We start from the raw sequence: 18,351 nt of genomic DNA, 5'->3' as shown, positions 1-18,351 counted from the left end.
TCCCTAATAGCATTTAAAGGTTCAGCTACACTCCTTCCTGGGACACCACATACCTGATCCACATGGATGACCTTGTACAAAAACGGCTTCATTCTGTTAACAAAAATTTTTGACATAATCTTATAATCAACATTAAGAAGCGTAATTGGTCTCCAATTTTCTAAGCTGTTCCTATCCCCCTTTTTGGGGATCAGAGACACTATACCACTCCTCCAAGATAAAGGTAGAACATCAGAATTAAAAGCCTCCTTAAAAATATTAAGCAAATCATCTTTAAAAATTTCCCAAAAGGTTTTATAAAACTCTACAGGAAGTCCATCAGAACCTGGTGTTTTACCTGTGGATAAACTTTTAGCAGCAATTTCTAATTCTTGGCATCTTACTTCTGTGCAAAGTGCATCTTGGTCCTCCTTACTTAAACCACAATCTAAAGTGCTTAGGAGAAAATTAGCAGCAGATATATCAATGGGCTTCTCATTAAATAGATCTTGATAAAAAGATTTAGCTTTGGATAATATTCCTACATTAGTAGTTTCATCCTCAATGTTAATCATTAACTTTTTTGTTTCCATTACCTTTTTAAAAAAGAATCTTGTACACTTTTCATCCTTCTCTTTACATTCAACTTTGGAGTTAAAAATTATTTCTTTCCCTTTGTTAGTTATAGCCTTCTGAATATCACTTTTAACACTTAAAATCAGATCGTCTACATATACACCCAGCTCTTTGAGTTGATAATAGGTTTGTAGTTTTGTGTTAAGATCTCTATACCATTTCAATTTCTCTTTTGTTTTTTTAACACCCATCTTAATAAAATACTCTTTAAATTTTACCTTGCAGAATTCCCACCATGCTAAAAGAGAATTAAAATTAGTCCTTGAGTTCTGCAATTTTTTAAAAAGATAGATAAAATTACATTTAATTTCTTCATCTTCAAGCAAAGAGACATTCAGACGCCAGACTCCTTTGGCTCTGCAAACCCCATCAAACTTACATGTAGCAGATAAAATCTTATGATCTGAAAAAAAGGTAGAAGTCAATTGCATATTCCCATAAAATGCAAATCCAGAAGCAAAAATATAATCAATCCTTGACATATAAAGGCTATTCCCCCAGGTATACCCAGGGTCATTAGGGAAAGAGGTTCTCCACAAATCTTTTAAATTAAAATCAACTATAAAATCCTTTAGTTGTTTTTCAGTCTTATCTTTCCTTTGTTCAGATCCTCCAGCCCGCTCCTCTCCTGCCATTATACAATTAAAATCACCAGCGATGATAAGCGGGGATGAACCCGGTAAATAAAACTGAATTTTCTCTAATAAATCAGATCTTTCATCCTTATCTGGAGAGGCATATACATTTAAAAGTCTCATATTCATGTCATTATAAATAATATGAACGAGCAGGGCTCTACCGGGTACAATGTCTGTGAAGGAGGTAACTTTATACTTACTGCTCTTGAACAGTATGCCAACACCAGTCACTTTCCTCTCATTATCCCCTGACCACACAGACGGGCCAAGAGTCCATTCAGATCTCAAAGATGAATAATTGATATCATAATCAATGGCACATTTCTGTAAAAATAAAATGTCTGTAGGCAAAGAAGACAAGAAAGAAAATAAAGCAGCCCTCCTCTCTGGGCTCTTCAAACTCCTCACATTGAAGGAGGAGATATTAACACTTGGTAGCTCCTGGGTCATTCATTATCCTCAGACAAAGAACCCCAATCTGTAGGTGGTGACACAAATTCCTCAATATTAACAGGGTCGGATGCTGTTATAACCTTTTGGCAGACAATCTCCACGTTCCCCTCGTCCGCACTAACTCGACCACTCCTTTTGATGTTAAGGCCCTTTTCCTCTTTCCGGTCTCTGCTTTTCCTCTTTCGCCGTTCTTCTACATCCATCTCCTCTGTATCCCTTCTGGGCGGTCCAGGACCCTCAACTTCCATGAGAGGAGAACCCCTCACTTCTGTCTCAGGTCCCACGACCTTCCCCGGGGACACAATGCTTTTGGAGACATGAGCCACAGCAGGTATCACAGGAATTCCGGTAGCAGAAGACTCAGGCATCACTTTCAGGGTGTGGGTCTTAGGCACAGGCACAGCATCCATGGAGCTCTTCCTCATCGAGGGACCAGCCGACGTAGCCACAATATTGGCCCAGGAGCGTTGAGGACAATCCTTAAAAGCGTGTCCTTTCTGCTTACACACATTACACAGAATCTCATTTTGACAGTCCAAAGTGGTGTGGCCTTTTTGGCCACATCTTTTGCAAATAACCACTTCCTCTTTGCAAGATTCTTGTGTATGACCATATTCATGGCATTTCCTGCAATAATACGGCATCCCAGGGTAGAATAAATAGCCACGTTTACGCCCAATTAAAAAATTTGCAGGTGGGCGACACAGACCTCCAATTCCTCTCACATCTTCTCTGAACTTAACAGCAAACTTATGCTTTCCAGTCCAAAAGTCCATTGCATTCATTATTTTATGAGAGTATTTGACTTCCGCACAATATTGGTTTAAAAATAAGACAATGTCTCTTATATCCACGTATGGATCGTGCATAGTAACCACCAGTGGAACATCGCCATTAGAATATAGAGCAATGAAAACAAGTCCTTTCATATCCTCCTCATTGGCAAGCTCCCGAACTTTCTCAAACATATGGTCACATGCAGATGCGGAAGTCAAGGTAAGAATGAAAAGTCCTTTACCTGGGTCTTTTAGGCAAAACACATCTTCTCTCTGAATGTGCAATAAATCCAGCATAATTCTCTTGACAAAAAATTCCAAAGTCATCTTCTCCTTTTTCTCCTCATCCACTTCAATACGGAAGGTGTTCTTAATCCGAGTTTCAGTATGCGCAGCAAACCTAAGGGTCGCCATGGGGGATCGCCTTCCCGTTCTTTGTAAGTCCTCCTCCTATAGCAGCATGAGGCTTAAGACGGCTAAAAAACCGCCGATGCCTCAAGGCCGAAGGTTCGACGAACTCAGAGCCCCTTGACAAGATACAAGATCTTAGCCAAAAGGCCGAGAAGCGATAACCGTGAAAGGGGCGGGCCCAACAAGGTGCCCTTCATGGGCACTATCACTGCTTGCTGTCAGGGAGGCTGCCAGACAATTTTCCATGCACACTCTGGGCTGGGGGGCAGTCAACCACCAGTACACACAGCAGAACCTAAACCCATACCATTATTGCTAAGCAGCAAGACAGGGGCCCATTGCACTCCCACGGGGCCTTTTTAAATGCAATCCATAACCCGGATTTGCCAGGAACCCTTCTTACTCCTCCTACTTGCATGTGACACTGGGCTTAGGATCTGCATAGGAAACACACACACAAGCACACACCTACCTTTGTTGCCTGCAGATGCCTCCTTGGCTGTCCCCAAACGGTATCAAACCAACACCCACGGGAAGCTGTAAGCATAGAGGACATGCCTGCACCCCATTGGACTTACCTGTGTGGGTTAAACCCGGGTTATTTGACAACCTATGGCGGTGATGGTTCTGCTCAGGCAGAGCAGTGCTGATGCTCCTCATAAAGCTGTCGCTGCTGTGAAGGTTCTAGGTGACATCACAAATCCCTATGGTTACATACACAACAAAGCTGGGTTGTTGTTGTTTACACTCTGCAAGGCCTGTGGAAGTGAGTGACATCATAGCACTGTAGTTCTGAGGGTTCTAGATGGATGCAACAATCTCCTGTTGCTTCTATGAAGGCCATAATAGACGACATCACCAAACAGCTCCATAGTCACATACACAGCAAAGGAGAGATGTTGTTTACACCTAGTGATGTCAGTGGTATTGAGTGACATCACAGCACAGTGCTAAGGCTCCTGGGCCTGGACACAGCAGCGGCTGCAATATCTCAACGGAGAATACGTTTATATATATGTGTGTGTGTGCGCGTATATATATATATATATATATATATATTTCTCCGCCGAAATCACTTTTAAACCCATTTCCACCTTTTTTTCCCTTCTCTTCCTCTTACTTTTTTTTCACGTTTTTTTACGTTTTTCTCCTTTTCGCCTCTTTTCTGGGCGTATTATTCTTCTTTTTCTTCTTTTTTTTCGTCTAATGCATACCCCATCAGTGCAGCAATGCTTATTCAATACCGCCAGCAGATGGAGACACTGGGGGATAATTTTCTAAGGATTTATACTGATTTTTCCTGTCTGAATTTGTCGCACAGAAAGTTGCAGGCCAAATATGTGTGACATTTCTGCGACTTTAGCTTCTAGAGCATTTTTACAACATTATACATAGGTGCTGAATACATAAAAAGCGACTGTTCAGCGACAGACAAGTCGCATCGGCTGAAAGTAGGCCAGAATGTCAGTCCATGTTGGAGCAGGTTTAGATACAGTCTAAAGTATAGATCTCAAAGTCTGTGCACAGAATTTAGCAAGGGCCTCGCACCTTCTGATGCATCAGGTAGGTGCACAATAGCATAGCCTAACCCTCTGTACTTTGGTCTATATTGATGCGGGACATAGACAGCCAGCTGATGACCAATCCATTAGTGCAATGGATGGCTGGAAGCATTTGTCTTTGCCTTTGCAATACCACAGAAGCAATGCATGGTCAATGTACAGCAATGACACACCTGTTTGAACAGCCAGGAGACCCCCCCCCCCCCCATGTTATGTTACATAGTTACATAGTTAGTACGGTCGAAAAAAGACATATGTCCATCAAGTTCAACCAGGGAATTAAGGGGTAGGGGTGTGGCGCGATATTGGGGAAGGGATGAGATTTTATATTTCTTCATAAGCATTAATCTTATTTTGTCAATTAGGAACATTCAGCACCCACCCGCTATCAAGGCAGCTGCCTATCATGTCATGCCCTACCTGCACAGGTGTGCTGGCTACTCAAATGATCCAATTAAGGAGGCCATTTAGTCAGCAGCAGCAGAAGTCCTGTGCCTGGACGCTCCAACAGCGGCCAGACACAAGCAGAAGCAGAAGCAGCAGAAGCAGCAGCAGCACCACCTTTTGTTTTTTGGCTGCAGCAGCAGCAAGGCCCACAGGGCTGGCTAGCTGGCTAGCCAGCAAGCAGGTAGCAATGAAAGTAGGAATCTTTCTTTTTAACCCTGTAAGGGGGTGGTGCACTGTACCCGAAGATACTGCCATATCGGGTCAATGCATAGGGCGACGGAAGCAAGCTTCGAAATCGGCCCCCGTTCTCAAAAATCCATTTAATATATGGTCCCCAGATAGGGGACGTATCAGATATTAAACTGATAAGAACAGATACTACACTTGATCTTAGCCAAAAGGCCGAGAAGCGATAACCGTGAAAGGGGCGGGCCCAACAAGGTGCCCTTCATGGGCACTATCACTGCTTGCTGTCAGGGAGGCTGCCAGACAATTTTCCATGCACACTCTGGGCTGGGGGGCAGTCAACCACCAGTACACACAGCAGAACCTAAACCCATACCATTATTGCTAAGCAGCAAGACAGGGGCCCATTGCACTCCCACGGGGCCTTTTTAAATGCAATCCATAACCCGGATTTGCCAGGAACCCTTCTTACTCCTCCTACTTGCATGTGACACTGGGCTTAGGATCTGCATAGGAAACACACACACAAGCACACACCTACCTTTGTTGCCTGCAGATGCCTCCTTGGCTGTCCCCAAACGGTATCAAACCAACACCCACGGGAAGCTGTAAGCATAGAGGACATGCCTGCACCCCATTGGACTTACCTGTGTGGGTTAAACCCGGGTTATTTGACAACCTATGGCGGTGATGGTTCTGCTCAGGCAGAGCAGTGCTGATGCTCCTCATAAAGCTGTCGCTGCTGTGAAGGTTCTAGGTGACATCACAAATCCCTATGGTTACATACACAACAAAGCTGGGTTGTTGTTGTTTACACTCTGCAAGGCCTGTGGAAGTGAGTGACATCATAGCACTGTAGTTCTGAGGGTTCTAGATGGATGCAACAATCTCCTGTTGCTTCTATGAAGGCCATAATAGACGACATCACCAAACAGCTCCATAGTCACATACACAGCAAAGGAGAGATGTTGTTTACACCTAGTGATGTCAGTGGTATTGAGTGACATCACAGCACAGTGCTAAGGCTCCTGGGCCTGGACACAGCAGCGGCTGCAATATCTCAACGGAGAATACGTTTATATATATGTGTGTGTGTGCGCGTATATATATATATATATATATATATATATATATATATATATATTTCTCCGCCGAAATCACTTTTAAACCCATTTCCACCTTTTTTTCCCTTCTCTTCCTCTTACTTTTTTTTCACGTTTTTTTACGTTTTTCTCCTTTTCGCCTCTTTTCTGGGCGTATTATTCTTCTTTTTCTTCTTTTTTTTCGTCTAATGCATACCCCATCAGTGCAGCAATGCTTATTCAATACCGCCAGCAGATGGAGACACTGGGGGATAATTTTCTAAGGATTTATACTGATTTTTCCTGTCTGAATTTGTCGCACAGAAAGTTGCAGGCCAAATATGTGTGACATTTCTGCGACTTTAGCTTCTAGAGCATTTTTACAACATTATACATAGGTGCTGAATACATAAAAAGCGACTGTTCAGCGACAGACAAGTCGCATCGGCTGAAAGTAGGCCAGAATGTCAGTCCATGTTGGAGCAGGTTTAGATACAGTCTAAAGTATAGATCTCAAAGTCTGTGCACAGAATTTAGCAAGGGCCTCGCACCTTCTGATGCATCAGGTAGGTGCACAATAGCATAGCCTAACCCTCTGTACTTTGGTCTATATTGATGCGGGACATAGACAGCCAGCTGATGACCAATCCATTAGTGCAATGGATGGCTGGAAGCATTTGTCTTTGCCTTTGCAATACCACAGAAGCAATGCATGGTCAATGTACAGCAATGACACACCTGTGTGAACAGCCAGGAGACCCCCCCCCCCCCCCATGTTATGTTACATAGTTACATAGTTAGTACGGTCGAAAAAAGACATATGTCCATCAAGTTCAACCAGGGAATTAAGGGGTAGGGGTGTGGCGCGATATTGGGGAAGGGATGAGATTTTATATTTCTTCATAAGCATTAATCTTATTTTGTCAATTAGGAACATTCAGCACCCACCCGCTATCAAGGCAGCTGCCTATCATGTCATGCCCTACCTGCACAGGTGTGCTGGCTACTCAAATGATCCAATTAAGGAGGCCATTTAGTCAGCAGCAGCAGAAGTCCTGTGCCTGGACGCTCCAACAGCGGCCAGACACAAGCAGAAGCAGAAGCAGCAGAAGCAGCAGCAGCACCACCTTTTGTTTTTTGGCTGCAGCAGCAGCAAGGCCCACAGGGCTGGCTAGCTGGCTAGCCAGCAAGCAGGTAGCAATGAAAGTAGGAATCTTTCTTTTTAACCCTGTAAGGGGGTGGTGCACTGTACCCGAAGATACTGCCATATCGGGTCAATGCATAGGGCGACGGAAGCAAGCTTCGAAATCGGCCCCCGTTCTCAAAAATCCATTTAATATATGGTCCCCAGATAGGGGACGTATCAGATATTAAACTGATAAGAACAGATACTACACTTGATCTTAGCCAAAAGGCCGAGAAGCGATAACCGTGAAAGGGGCGGGCCCAACTAGGTGCCCTTCATGGGCACTATCACTGCTTGCTGTCAGGGAGGCTGCCAGACAATTTTCCATGCACACTCTGGGCTGGGGGGCAGTCAACCACCAGTACACACAGCAGAACCTAAACCCATACCATTATTGCTAAGCAGCAAGACAGGGGCCCATTGCACTCCCACGGGGCCTTTTTAAATGCAATCCATAACCCGGATTTGCCAGGAACCCTTCTTACTCCTCCTACTTGCATGTGACACTGGGCTTAGGATCTGCATAGGAAACACACACACAAGCACACACCTACCTTTGTTGCCTGCAGATGCCTCCTTGGCTGTCCCCAAACGGTATCAAACCAACACCCACGGGAAGCTGTAAGCATAGAGGACATGCCTGCACCCCATTGGACTTACCTGTGTGGGTTAAACCCGGGTTATTTGACAACCTATGGCGGTGATGGTTCTGCTCAGGCAGAGCAGTGCTGATGCTCCTCATAAAGCTGTCGCTGCTGTGAAGGTTCTAGGTGACATCACAAATCCCTATGGTTACATACACAACAAAGCTGGGTTGTTGTTGTTTACACTCTGCAAGGCCTGTGGAAGTGAGTGACATCATAGCACTGTAGTTCTGAGGGTTCTAGATGGATGCAACAATCTCCTGTTGCTTCTATGAAGGCCATAATAGACGACATCACCAAACAGCTCCATAGTCACATACACAGCAAAGGAGAGATGTTGTTTACACCTAGTGATGTCAGTGGTATTGAGTGACATCACAGCACAGTGCTAAGGCTCCTGGGCCTGGACACAGCAGCGGCTGCAATATCTCAACGGAGAATACGTTTATATATATGTGTGTGCGCGTATATATATATATATATATATATATATATATATATATATATATATATATAATTTCTCCGCCGAAATCACTTTTAAACCCATTTCCACCTTTTTTTCCCTTCTCTTCCTCTTACTTTTTTTTCACGTTTTTTTACGTTTTTCTCCTTTTCGCCTCTTTTCTGGGCGTATTATTCTTCTTTTTCTTCTTTTTTTTCGTCTAATGCATACCCCATCAGTGCAGCAATGCTTATTCAATACCGCCAGCAGATGGAGACACTGGGGGATAATTTTCTAAGGATTTATACTGATTTTTCCTGTCTGAATTTGTCGCACAGAAAGTTGCAGGCCAAATATGTGTGACATTTCTGCGACTTTAGCTTCTAGAGCATTTTTACAACATTATACATAGGTGCTGAATACATAAAAAGCGACTGTTCAGCGACAGACAAGTCGCATCGGCTGAAAGTAGGCCAGAATGTCAGTCCATGTTGGAGCAGGTTTAGATACAGTCTAAAGTATAGATCTCAAAGTCTGTGCACAGAATTTAGCAAGGGCCTCGCACCTTCTGATGCATCAGGTAGGTGCACAATAGCATAGCCTAACCCTCTGTACTTTGGTCTATATTGATGCGGGACATAGACAGCCAGCTGATGACCAATCCATTAGTGCAATGGATGGCTGGAAGCATTTGTCTTTGCCTTTGCAATACCACAGAAGCAATGCATGGTCAATGTACAGCAATGACACACCTGTGTGAACAGCCAGGAGACCCCCCCCCCCCCCCCCATGTTATGTTACATAGTTACATAGTTAGTACGGTCGAAAAAAGACATATGTCCATCAAGTTCAACCAGGGAATTAAGGGGTAGGGGTGTGGCGCGATATTGGGGAAGGGATGAGATTTTATATTTCTTCATAAGCATTAATCTTATTTTGTCAATTAGGAACATTCAGCACCCACCCGCTATCAAGGCAGCTGCCTATCATGTCATGCCCTACCTGCACAGGTGTGCTGGCTACTCAAATGATCCAATTAAGGAGGCCATTTAGTCAGCAGCAGCAGAAGTCCTGTGCCTGGACGCTCCAACAGCGGCCAGACACAAGCAGAAGCAGAAGCAGCAGAAGCAGCAGCAGCACCACCTTTTGTTTTTTGGCTGCAGCAGCAGCAAGGCCCACAGGGCTGGCTAGCTGGCTAGCCAGCAAGCAGGTAGCAATGAAAGTAGGAATCTTTCTTTTTAACCCTGTAAGGGGGTGGTGCACTGTACCCGAAGATACTGCCATATCGGGTCAATGCATAGGGCGACGGAAGCAAGCTTCGAAATCGGCCCCCGTTCTCAAAAATCCATTTAATATATGGTCCCCAGATAGGGGACGTATCAGATATTAAACTGATAAGAACAGATACTACACTTGATCTTAGCCAAAAGGCCGAGAAGCGATAACCGTGAAAGGGGCGGGCCCAACAAGGTGCCCTTCATGGGCACTATCACTGCTTGCTGTCAGGGAGGCTGCCAGACAATTTTCCATGCACACTCTGGGCTGGGGGGCAGTCAACCACCAGTACACACAGCAGAACCTAAACCCATACCATTATTGCTAAGCAGCAAGACAGGGGCCCATTGCACTCCCACGGGGCCTTTTTAAATGCAATCCATAACCCGGATTTGCCAGGAACCCTTCTTACTCCTCCTACTTGCATGTGACACTGGGCTTAGGATCTGCATAGGAAACACACACACAAGCACACACCTACCTTTGTTGCCTGCAGATGCCTCCTTGGCTGTCCCCAAACGGTATCAAACCAACACCCACGGGAAGCTGTAAGCATAGAGGACATGCCTGCACCCCATTGGACTTACCTGTGTGGGTTAAACCCGGGTTATTTGACAACCTATGGCGGTGATGGTTCTGCTCAGGCAGAGCAGTGCTGATGCTCCTCATAAAGCTGTCGCTGCTGTGAAGGTTCTAGGTGACATCACAAATCCCTATGGTTACATACACAACAAAGCTGGGTTGTTGTTGTTTACACTCTGCAAGGCCTGTGGAAGTGAGTGACATCATAGCACTGTAGTTCTGAGGGTTCTAGATGGATGCAACAATCTCCTGTTGCTTCTATGAAGGCCATAATAGACGACATCACCAAACAGCTCCATAGTCACATACACAGCAAAGGAGAGATGTTGTTTACACCTAGTGATGTCAGTGGTATTGAGTGACATCACAGCACAGTGCTAAGGCTCCTGGGCCTGGACACAGCAGCGGCTGCAATATCTCAACGGAGAATACGTTTATATATATGTGTGTGTGTGCGCGTATATATATATATATATATATATATATATATATATATATATATATATTTCTCCGCCGAAATCACTTTTAAACCCATTTCCACCTTTTTTTCCCTTCTCTTCCTCTTACTTTTTTTTCACGTTTTTTTACGTTTTTCTCCTTTTCGCCTCTTTTCTGGGCGTATTATTCTTCTTTTTCTTCTTTTTTTTCGTCTAATGCATACCCCATCAGTGCAGCAATGCTTATTCAATACCGCCAGCAGATGGAGACACTGGGGGATAATTTTCTAAGGATTTATACTGATTTTTCCTGTCTGAATTTGTCGCACAGAAAGTTGCAGGCCAAATATGTGTGACATTTCTGCGACTTTAGCTTCTAGAGCATTTTTACAACATTATACATAGGTGCTGAATACATAAAAAGCGACTGTTCAGCGACAGACAAGTCGCATCGGCTGAAAGTAGGCCAGAATGTCAGTCCATGTTGGAGCAGGTTTAGATACAGTCTAAAGTATAGATCTCAAAGTCTGTGCACAGAATTTAGCAAGGGCCTCGCACCTTCTGATGCATCAGGTAGGTGCACAATAGCATAGCCTAACCCTCTGTACTTTGGTCTATATTGATGCGGGACATAGACAGCCAGCTGATGACCAATCCATTAGTGCAATGGATGGCTGGAAGCATTTGTCTTTGCCTTTGCAATACCACAGAAGCAATGCATGGTCAATGTACAGCAATGACACACCTGTGTGAACAGCCAGGAGACCCCCCCCCCCCCCCCCCCATGTTATGTTACATAGTTACATAGTTAGTACGGTCGAAAAAAGACATATGTCCATCAAGTTCAACCAGGGAATTAAGGGGTAGGGGTGTGGCGCGATATTGGGGAAGGGATGAGATTTTATATTTCTTCATAAGCATTAATCTTATTTTGTCAATTAGGAACATTCAGCACCCACCCGCTATCAAGGCAGCTGCCTATCATGTCATGCCCTACCTGCACAGGTGTGCTGGCTACTCAAATGATCCAATTAAGGAGGCCATTTAGTCAGCAGCAGCAGAAGTCCTGTGCCTGGACGCTCCAACAGCGGCCAGACACAAGCAGAAGCAGAAGCAGCAGAAGCAGCAGCAGCACCACCTTTTGTTTTTTGGCTGCAGCAGCAGCAAGGCCCACAGGGCTGGCTAGCTGGCTAGCCAGCAAGCAGGTAGCAATGAAAGTAGGAATCTTTCTTTTTAACCCTGTAAGGGGGTGGTGCACTGTACCCGAAGATACTGCCATATCGGGTCAATGCATAGGGCGACGGAAGCAAGCTTCGAAATCGGCCCCCGTTCTCAAAAATCCATTTAATATATGGTCCCCAGATAGGGGACGTATCAGATATTAAACTGATAAGAACAGATACTACACTTGATCTTAGCCAAAAGGCCGAGAAGCGATAACCGTGAAAGGGGCGGGCCCAACAAGGTGCCCTTCATGGGCACTATCACTGCTTGCTGTCAGGGAGGCTGCCAGACAATTTTCCATGCACACTCTGGGCTGGGGGGCAGTCAACCACCAGTACACACAGCAGAACCTAAACCCATACCATTATTGCTAAGCAGCAAGACAGGGGCCCATTGCACTCCCACGGGGCCTTTTTAAATGCAATCCATAACCCGGATTTGCCAGGAACCCTTCTTACTCCTCCTACTTGCATGTGACACTGGGCTTAGGATCTGCATAGGAAACACACACACACACACACACAAGCACACACCTACCTTTGTTGCCTGCAGATGCCTCCTTGGCTGTCCCCAAACGGTATCAAACCAACACCCACGGGAAGCTGTAAGCATAGAGGACATGCCTGCACCCCATTGGACTTACCTGTGTGGGTTAAACCCGGGTTATTTGACAACCTATGGCGGTGATGGTTCTGCTCAGGCAGAGCAGTGCTGATGCTCCTCATAAAGCTGTCGCTGCTGTGAAGGTTCTAGGTGACATCACAAATCACTATGGTTACATACAAAACAAAGCTGGGTTGTTGTTGTTTACACTCTGCAAGGCCTGTGGAAGTGAGTGACATCATAGCACTGTAGTTCTGAGGGTTCTAGATGGATGCAACAATCTCCTGTTGCTTCTATGAAGGCCATAATAGACGACATCACCAAACAGCTCCATAGTCACATACACAGCAAAGGAGAGATGTTGTTTACACCTAGTGATGTCAGTGGTATTGAGTGACATCACAGCACAGTGCTAAGGCTCCTGGGCCTGGACACAGCAGCGGCTGCAATATCTCAACGGAGAATACGTTTATATATATGTGTGTGTGTGCGCGTATATATATATATATATATATATATATATATATATATATATTTCTCCGCCGAAATCACTTTTAAACCCATTTCCACCTTTTTTTCCCTTCTCTTCCTCTTACTTTTTTTTCACGTTTTTTTTACGTTTTTCTCCTTTTCGCCTCTTTTCTGGGCGTATTATTCTTCTTTTTCTTCTTTTTTTTCGTCTAATGCATACCCCATCAGTGCAGCAATGCTTATTCAATACCGCCAGCAGATGGAGACACTGGGGGATAATTTTCTAAGGATTTATACTGATTTTTCCTGTCTGAATTTGTCGCACAGAAAGTTGCAGGCCAAATATGTGTGACATTTCTGCGACTTTAGCTTCTAGAGCATTTTTACAACATTATACATAGGTGCTGAATACATAAAAAGCGACTGTTCAGCGACAGACAAGTCGCATCGGCTGAAAGTAGGCCAGAATGTCAGTCCATGTTGGAGCAGGTTTAGATACAGTCTAAAGTATAGATCTCAAAGTCTGTGCACAGAATTTAGCAAGGGCCTCGCACCTTCTGATGCATCAGGTAGGTGCACAATAGCATAGCCTAACCCTCTGTACTTTGGTCTATATTGATGCGGGACATAGACAGCCAGCTGATGACCAATCCATTAGTGCAATGGATGGCTGGAAGCATTTGTCTTTGCCTTTGCAATACCACAGAAGCAATGCATGGTCAATGTACAGCAATGACACACCTGTGTGAACAGCCAGGAGACCCCCCCCCCCCCCCCCATGTTATGTTACATAGTTACATAGTTAGTACGGTCGAAAAAAGACATATGTCCATCAAGTTCAACCAGGGAATTAAGGGGTAGGGGTGTGGCGCGATATTGGGGAAGGGATGAGATTTTATATTTCTTCATAAGCATTAATCTTATTTTGTCAATTAGGAACATTCAGCACCCACCCGCTATCAAGGCAGCTGCCTATCATGTCATGCCCTACCTGCACAGGTGTGCTGGCTACTCAAATGATCCAATTAAGGAGGCCATTTAGTCAGCAGCAGCAGAAGTCCTGTGCCTGGACGCTCCAACAGCGGCCAGACACAAGCAGAAGCAGAAGCAGCAGAAGCAGCAGCAGCACCACCTTTTGTTTTTTGGCTGCAGCAGCAGCAAGGCCCACAGGGCTGGCTAGCTGGCTAGCCAGCAAGCAGGTAGCAATGAAAGTAGGAATCTTTCTTTTTAACCCTGTAAGGGGTTGGTGCACTGTACCCGAAGATACTGCCATATCGGGTCAATGCATAGGGCGACGGAAGCAAGCTTCGAAATCGGCCCCCGTTCTCAAAAATCCATTTAATATATGGTCCCCAGATAGGGGACGTATCAGATATTAAACTGATAAGAACAGATACTACACTTGATCTTAGCCAAAAGGCCGAGAAGCGATAACCGTGAAAGGGGCGGGCCCAACAAGGTGCCCTTCATGGGCACTATCACTGCTTGCTGTCAGGGAGGCTGCCAGACAATTTTCCATGCACACTCTGGGCTGGGGGGCAGTCAACCACCAGTACACACAGCAGAACCTAAACCCATACCATTATTGCTAAGCAGCAAGACAGGGGCCCATTGCACTCCCACGGGGCCTTTTTAAATGCAATCCATAACCCGGATTTGCCAGGAACCCTTCTTACTCCTCCTACTTGCATGTGACACTGGGCTTAGGATCTGCATAGGAAACACACACACAAGCACACACCTACCTTTGTTGCCTGCAGATGCCTCCTTGGCTGTCCCCAAACGGTATCAAACCAACACCCACGGGAAGCTGTAAGCATAGAGGACATGCCTGCACCCCATTGGACTTACCTGTGTGGGTTAAACCCGGGTTATTTGACAACCTATGGCGGTGATGGTTCTGCTCAGGCAGAGCAGTGCTGATGCTCCTCATAAAGCTGTCGCTGCTGTGAAGGTTCTAGGTGACATCACAAATCCCTATGGTTACATACACAACAAAGCTGGGTTGTTGTTGTTTACACTCTGCAAGGCCTGTGGAAGTGAGTGACATCATAGCACTGTAGTTCTGAGGGTTCTAGATGGATGCAACAATCTCCTGTTGCTTCTATGAAGGCCATAATAGACGACATCACCAAACAGCTCCATAGTCACATACACAGCAAAGGAGAGATGTTGTTTACACCTAGTGATGTCAGTGGTATTGAGTGACATCACAGCACAGTGCTAAGGCTCCTGGGCCTGGACACAGCAGCGGCTGCAATATCTCAACGGAGAATACGTTTATATATATGTGTGTGTGTGCGCGTATATATATATATATATATATATATATATATATATATATATATTTCTCCGCCGAAATCACTTTTAAACCCATTTCCACCTTTTTTTCCCTTCTCTTCCTCTTACTTTTTTTTCACGTTTTTTTACGTTTTTCTCCTTTTCGCCTCTTTTCTGGGCGTATTATTCTTCTTTTTCTTCTTTTTTTTCGTCTAATGCATACCCCATCAGTACAGCAATGCTTATTCAATACCGCCAGCAGATGGAGACACTGGGGGATAATTTTCTAAGGATTTATACTGATTTTTCCTGTCTGAATTTGTCGCACAGAAAGTTGCAGGCCAAATATGTGTGACATTTCTGCGACTTTAGCTTCTAGAGCATTTTTACAACATTATACATAGGTGCTGAATACATAAAAAGCGACTGTTCAGCGACAGACAAGTCGCATCGGCTGAAAGTAGGCCAGAATGTCAGTCCATGTTGGAGCAGGTTTAGATACAGTCTAAAGTATAGATCTCAAAGTCTGTGCACAGAATTTAGCAAGGGCCTCGCACCTTCTGATGCATCAGGTAGGTGCACAATAGCATAGCCTAACCCTCTGTACTTTGGTCTATATTGATGCGGGACATAGACAGCCAGCTGATGACCAATCCATTAGTGCAATGGATGGCTGGAAGCATTTGTCTTTGCCTTTGCAATACCACAGAAGCAATGCATGGTCAATGTACAGCAATGACACACCTGTGTGAACAGCCAGGAGACCCCCCCCCCCCCATGTTATGTTACATAGTTACATAGTTAGTACGGTCGAAAAAAGACATATGTCCATCAAGTTCAACCAGGGAATTAAGGGGTAGGGGTGTGGCGCGATATTGGGGAAGGGATGAGATTTTATATTTCTTCATAAGCATTAATCTTATTTTGTCAATTAGGAACATTCAGCACCCACCCGCTATCAAGGCAGCTGCCTATCATGTCATGCCCTACCTGCACAGGTGTGCTGGCTACTCAAATGATCCAATTAAGGAGGCCATTTAGTCAGCAGCAGCAGAAGTCCTGTGCCTGGACGCTCCAACAGCGGCCAGACACAAGCAGAAGCAGCAGAAGCAGCAGAAGCAGCAGCAGCACCACCTTTTGTTTTTTGGCTGCAGCAGCAGCAAGGCCCACAGGGCTGGCTAGCTGGCTAGCCAGCAAGCAGGTAGCAATGAAAGTAGGAATCTTTCTTTTTAACCCTGTAAGGGGGTGGTGCACTGTACCCGAAGATACTGCCATATCGGGTCAATGCATAGGGCGACGGAAGCAAGCTTCGAAATCGGCCCCCGTTCTCAAAAATCCATTTAATATATGGTCCCCAGATAGGGGACGTATCAGATATTAAACTGATAAGAACAGATACTACACTTGATCTTAGCCAAAAGGCCGAGAAGCGATAACCGTGAAAGGGGCGGGCCCAACAAGGTGCCCTTCATGGGCACTATCACTGCTTGCTGTCAGGGAGGCTGCCAGACAATTTTCCATGCACACTCTGGGCTGGGGGGCAGTCAACCACCAGTACACACAGCAGAACCTAAACCCATACCATTATTGCTAAGCAGCAAGACAGGGGCCCATTGCACTCCCACGGGGCCTTTTTAAATGCAATCCATAACCCGGATTTGCCAGGAACCCTTCTTACTCCTCCTACTTGCATGTGACACTGGGCTTAGGATCTGCATAGGAAACACACACACAAGCACACACCTACCTTTGTTGCCTGCAGATGCCTCCTTGGCTGTCCCCAAACGGTATCAAACCAACACCCACGGGAAGCTGTAAGCATAGAGGACATGCCTGCACCCCATTGGACTTACCTGTGTGGGTTAAACCCGGGTTATTTGACAACCTATGGCGGTGATGGTTCTGCTCAGGCAGAGCAGTGCTGATGCTCCTCATAAAGCTGTCGCTGCTGTGAAGGTTCTAGGTGACATCACAAATCCCTATGGTTACATACACAACAAAGCTGGGTTGTTGTTGTTTACACTCTGCAAGGCCTGTGGAAGTGAGTGACATCATAGCACTGTAGTTCTGAGGGTTCTAGATGGATGCAACAATCTCCTGTTGCTTCTATGAAGGCCATAATAGACGACATCACCAAACAGCTCCATAGTCACATACACAGCAAAGGAGAGATGTTGTTTACACCTAGTGATGTCAGTGGTATTGAGTGACATCACAGCACAGTGCTAAGGCTCCTGGGCCTGGACACAGCAGCGGCTGCAATATCTCAACGGAGAATACGTTTATATATATGTGTGTGTGTGCGCGTATATATATATATATATATATATATATATATATATATATATATATATATTTCTCCGCCGAAATCACTTTTAAACCCATTTCAACCTTTTTTTCCCTTCTCTTCCTCTTACTTTTTTTTCACGTTTTTTTACGTTTTTCTCCTTTTCGCCTCTTTTCTGGGCGTATTATTCTTCTTTTTCTTCTTTTTTTTCGTCTAATGCATACCCCATCAGTGCAGCAATGCTTATTCAATACCGCCAGCAGATGGAGACACTGGGGGATAATTTTCTAAGGATTTATACTGATTTTTCCTGTCTGAATTTGTCGCACAGAAAGTTGCAGGCCAAATATGTGTGACATTTCTGCGACTTTAGCTTCTAGAGCATTTTTACAACATTATACATAGGTGCTGAATACATAAAAAGCGACTGTTCAGCGACAGACAAGTCGCATCGGCTGAAAGTAGGCCAGAATGTCAGTCCATGTTGGAGCAGGTTTAGATACAGTCTAAAGTATAGATCTCAAAGTCTGTGCACAGAATTTAGCAAGGGCCTCGCACCTTCTGATGCATCAGGTAGGTGCACAATAGCATAGCCTAACCCTCTGTACTTTGGTCTATATTGATGCGGGACATAGACAGCCAGCTGATGACCAATCCATTAGTGCAATGGATGGCTGGAAGCATTTGTCTTTGCCTTTGCAATACCACAGAAGCAATGCATGGTCAATGTACAGCAATGACACACCTGTG

General features: G+C 44.9%; 6 non-coding genes across 6 annotated transcripts; all 6 read right to left on the bottom strand.

The window, feature by feature from the left end:
* Positions 1 to 5,125: 5,125 nt before the first annotated feature.
* LOC130337128 (U2 spliceosomal RNA) lies at positions 5,126 to 5,316 on the bottom strand. The gene has a single exon (XR_008878082.1). It is a non-coding gene; the product is annotated as a U2 spliceosomal RNA (small nuclear RNA).
* A 2,090-nt stretch (positions 5,317 to 7,406) lies between these two features.
* On the bottom strand, positions 7,407 to 7,597 carry LOC130337127 (U2 spliceosomal RNA). Its single transcript, XR_008878081.1, has one exon. It is a non-coding gene; the product is annotated as a U2 spliceosomal RNA (small nuclear RNA).
* Positions 7,598 to 9,694: 2,097 nt separating this feature from the next.
* LOC130337126 (U2 spliceosomal RNA) lies at positions 9,695 to 9,885 on the bottom strand. Its single transcript, XR_008878080.1, has one exon. It is a non-coding gene; the product is annotated as a U2 spliceosomal RNA (small nuclear RNA).
* Positions 9,886 to 11,983: 2,098 nt separating this feature from the next.
* Positions 11,984 to 12,174, bottom strand: LOC130337125 (U2 spliceosomal RNA). The gene has a single exon (XR_008878079.1). It is a non-coding gene; the product is annotated as a U2 spliceosomal RNA (small nuclear RNA).
* Positions 12,175 to 14,275: 2,101 nt separating this feature from the next.
* LOC130337141 (U2 spliceosomal RNA) lies at positions 14,276 to 14,466 on the bottom strand. The gene has a single exon (XR_008878094.1). It is a non-coding gene; the product is annotated as a U2 spliceosomal RNA (small nuclear RNA).
* A 2,091-nt stretch (positions 14,467 to 16,557) lies between these two features.
* LOC130337123 (U2 spliceosomal RNA) lies at positions 16,558 to 16,748 on the bottom strand. Its single transcript, XR_008878078.1, has one exon. It is a non-coding gene; the product is annotated as a U2 spliceosomal RNA (small nuclear RNA).
* Between the last annotated feature and the right edge of the window lie 1,603 nt (positions 16,749 to 18,351).

The sequence above is a fragment of the Hyla sarda genome, unplaced genomic scaffold (genome assembly GCF_029499605.1).
Source record: "Hyla sarda isolate aHylSar1 unplaced genomic scaffold, aHylSar1.hap1 scaffold_492, whole genome shotgun sequence".
NCBI lineage: Eukaryota > Metazoa > Chordata > Amphibia > Anura > Hylidae > Hyla > Hyla sarda.
This window is presented reverse-complemented; position numbering and strand designations above follow the sequence as displayed.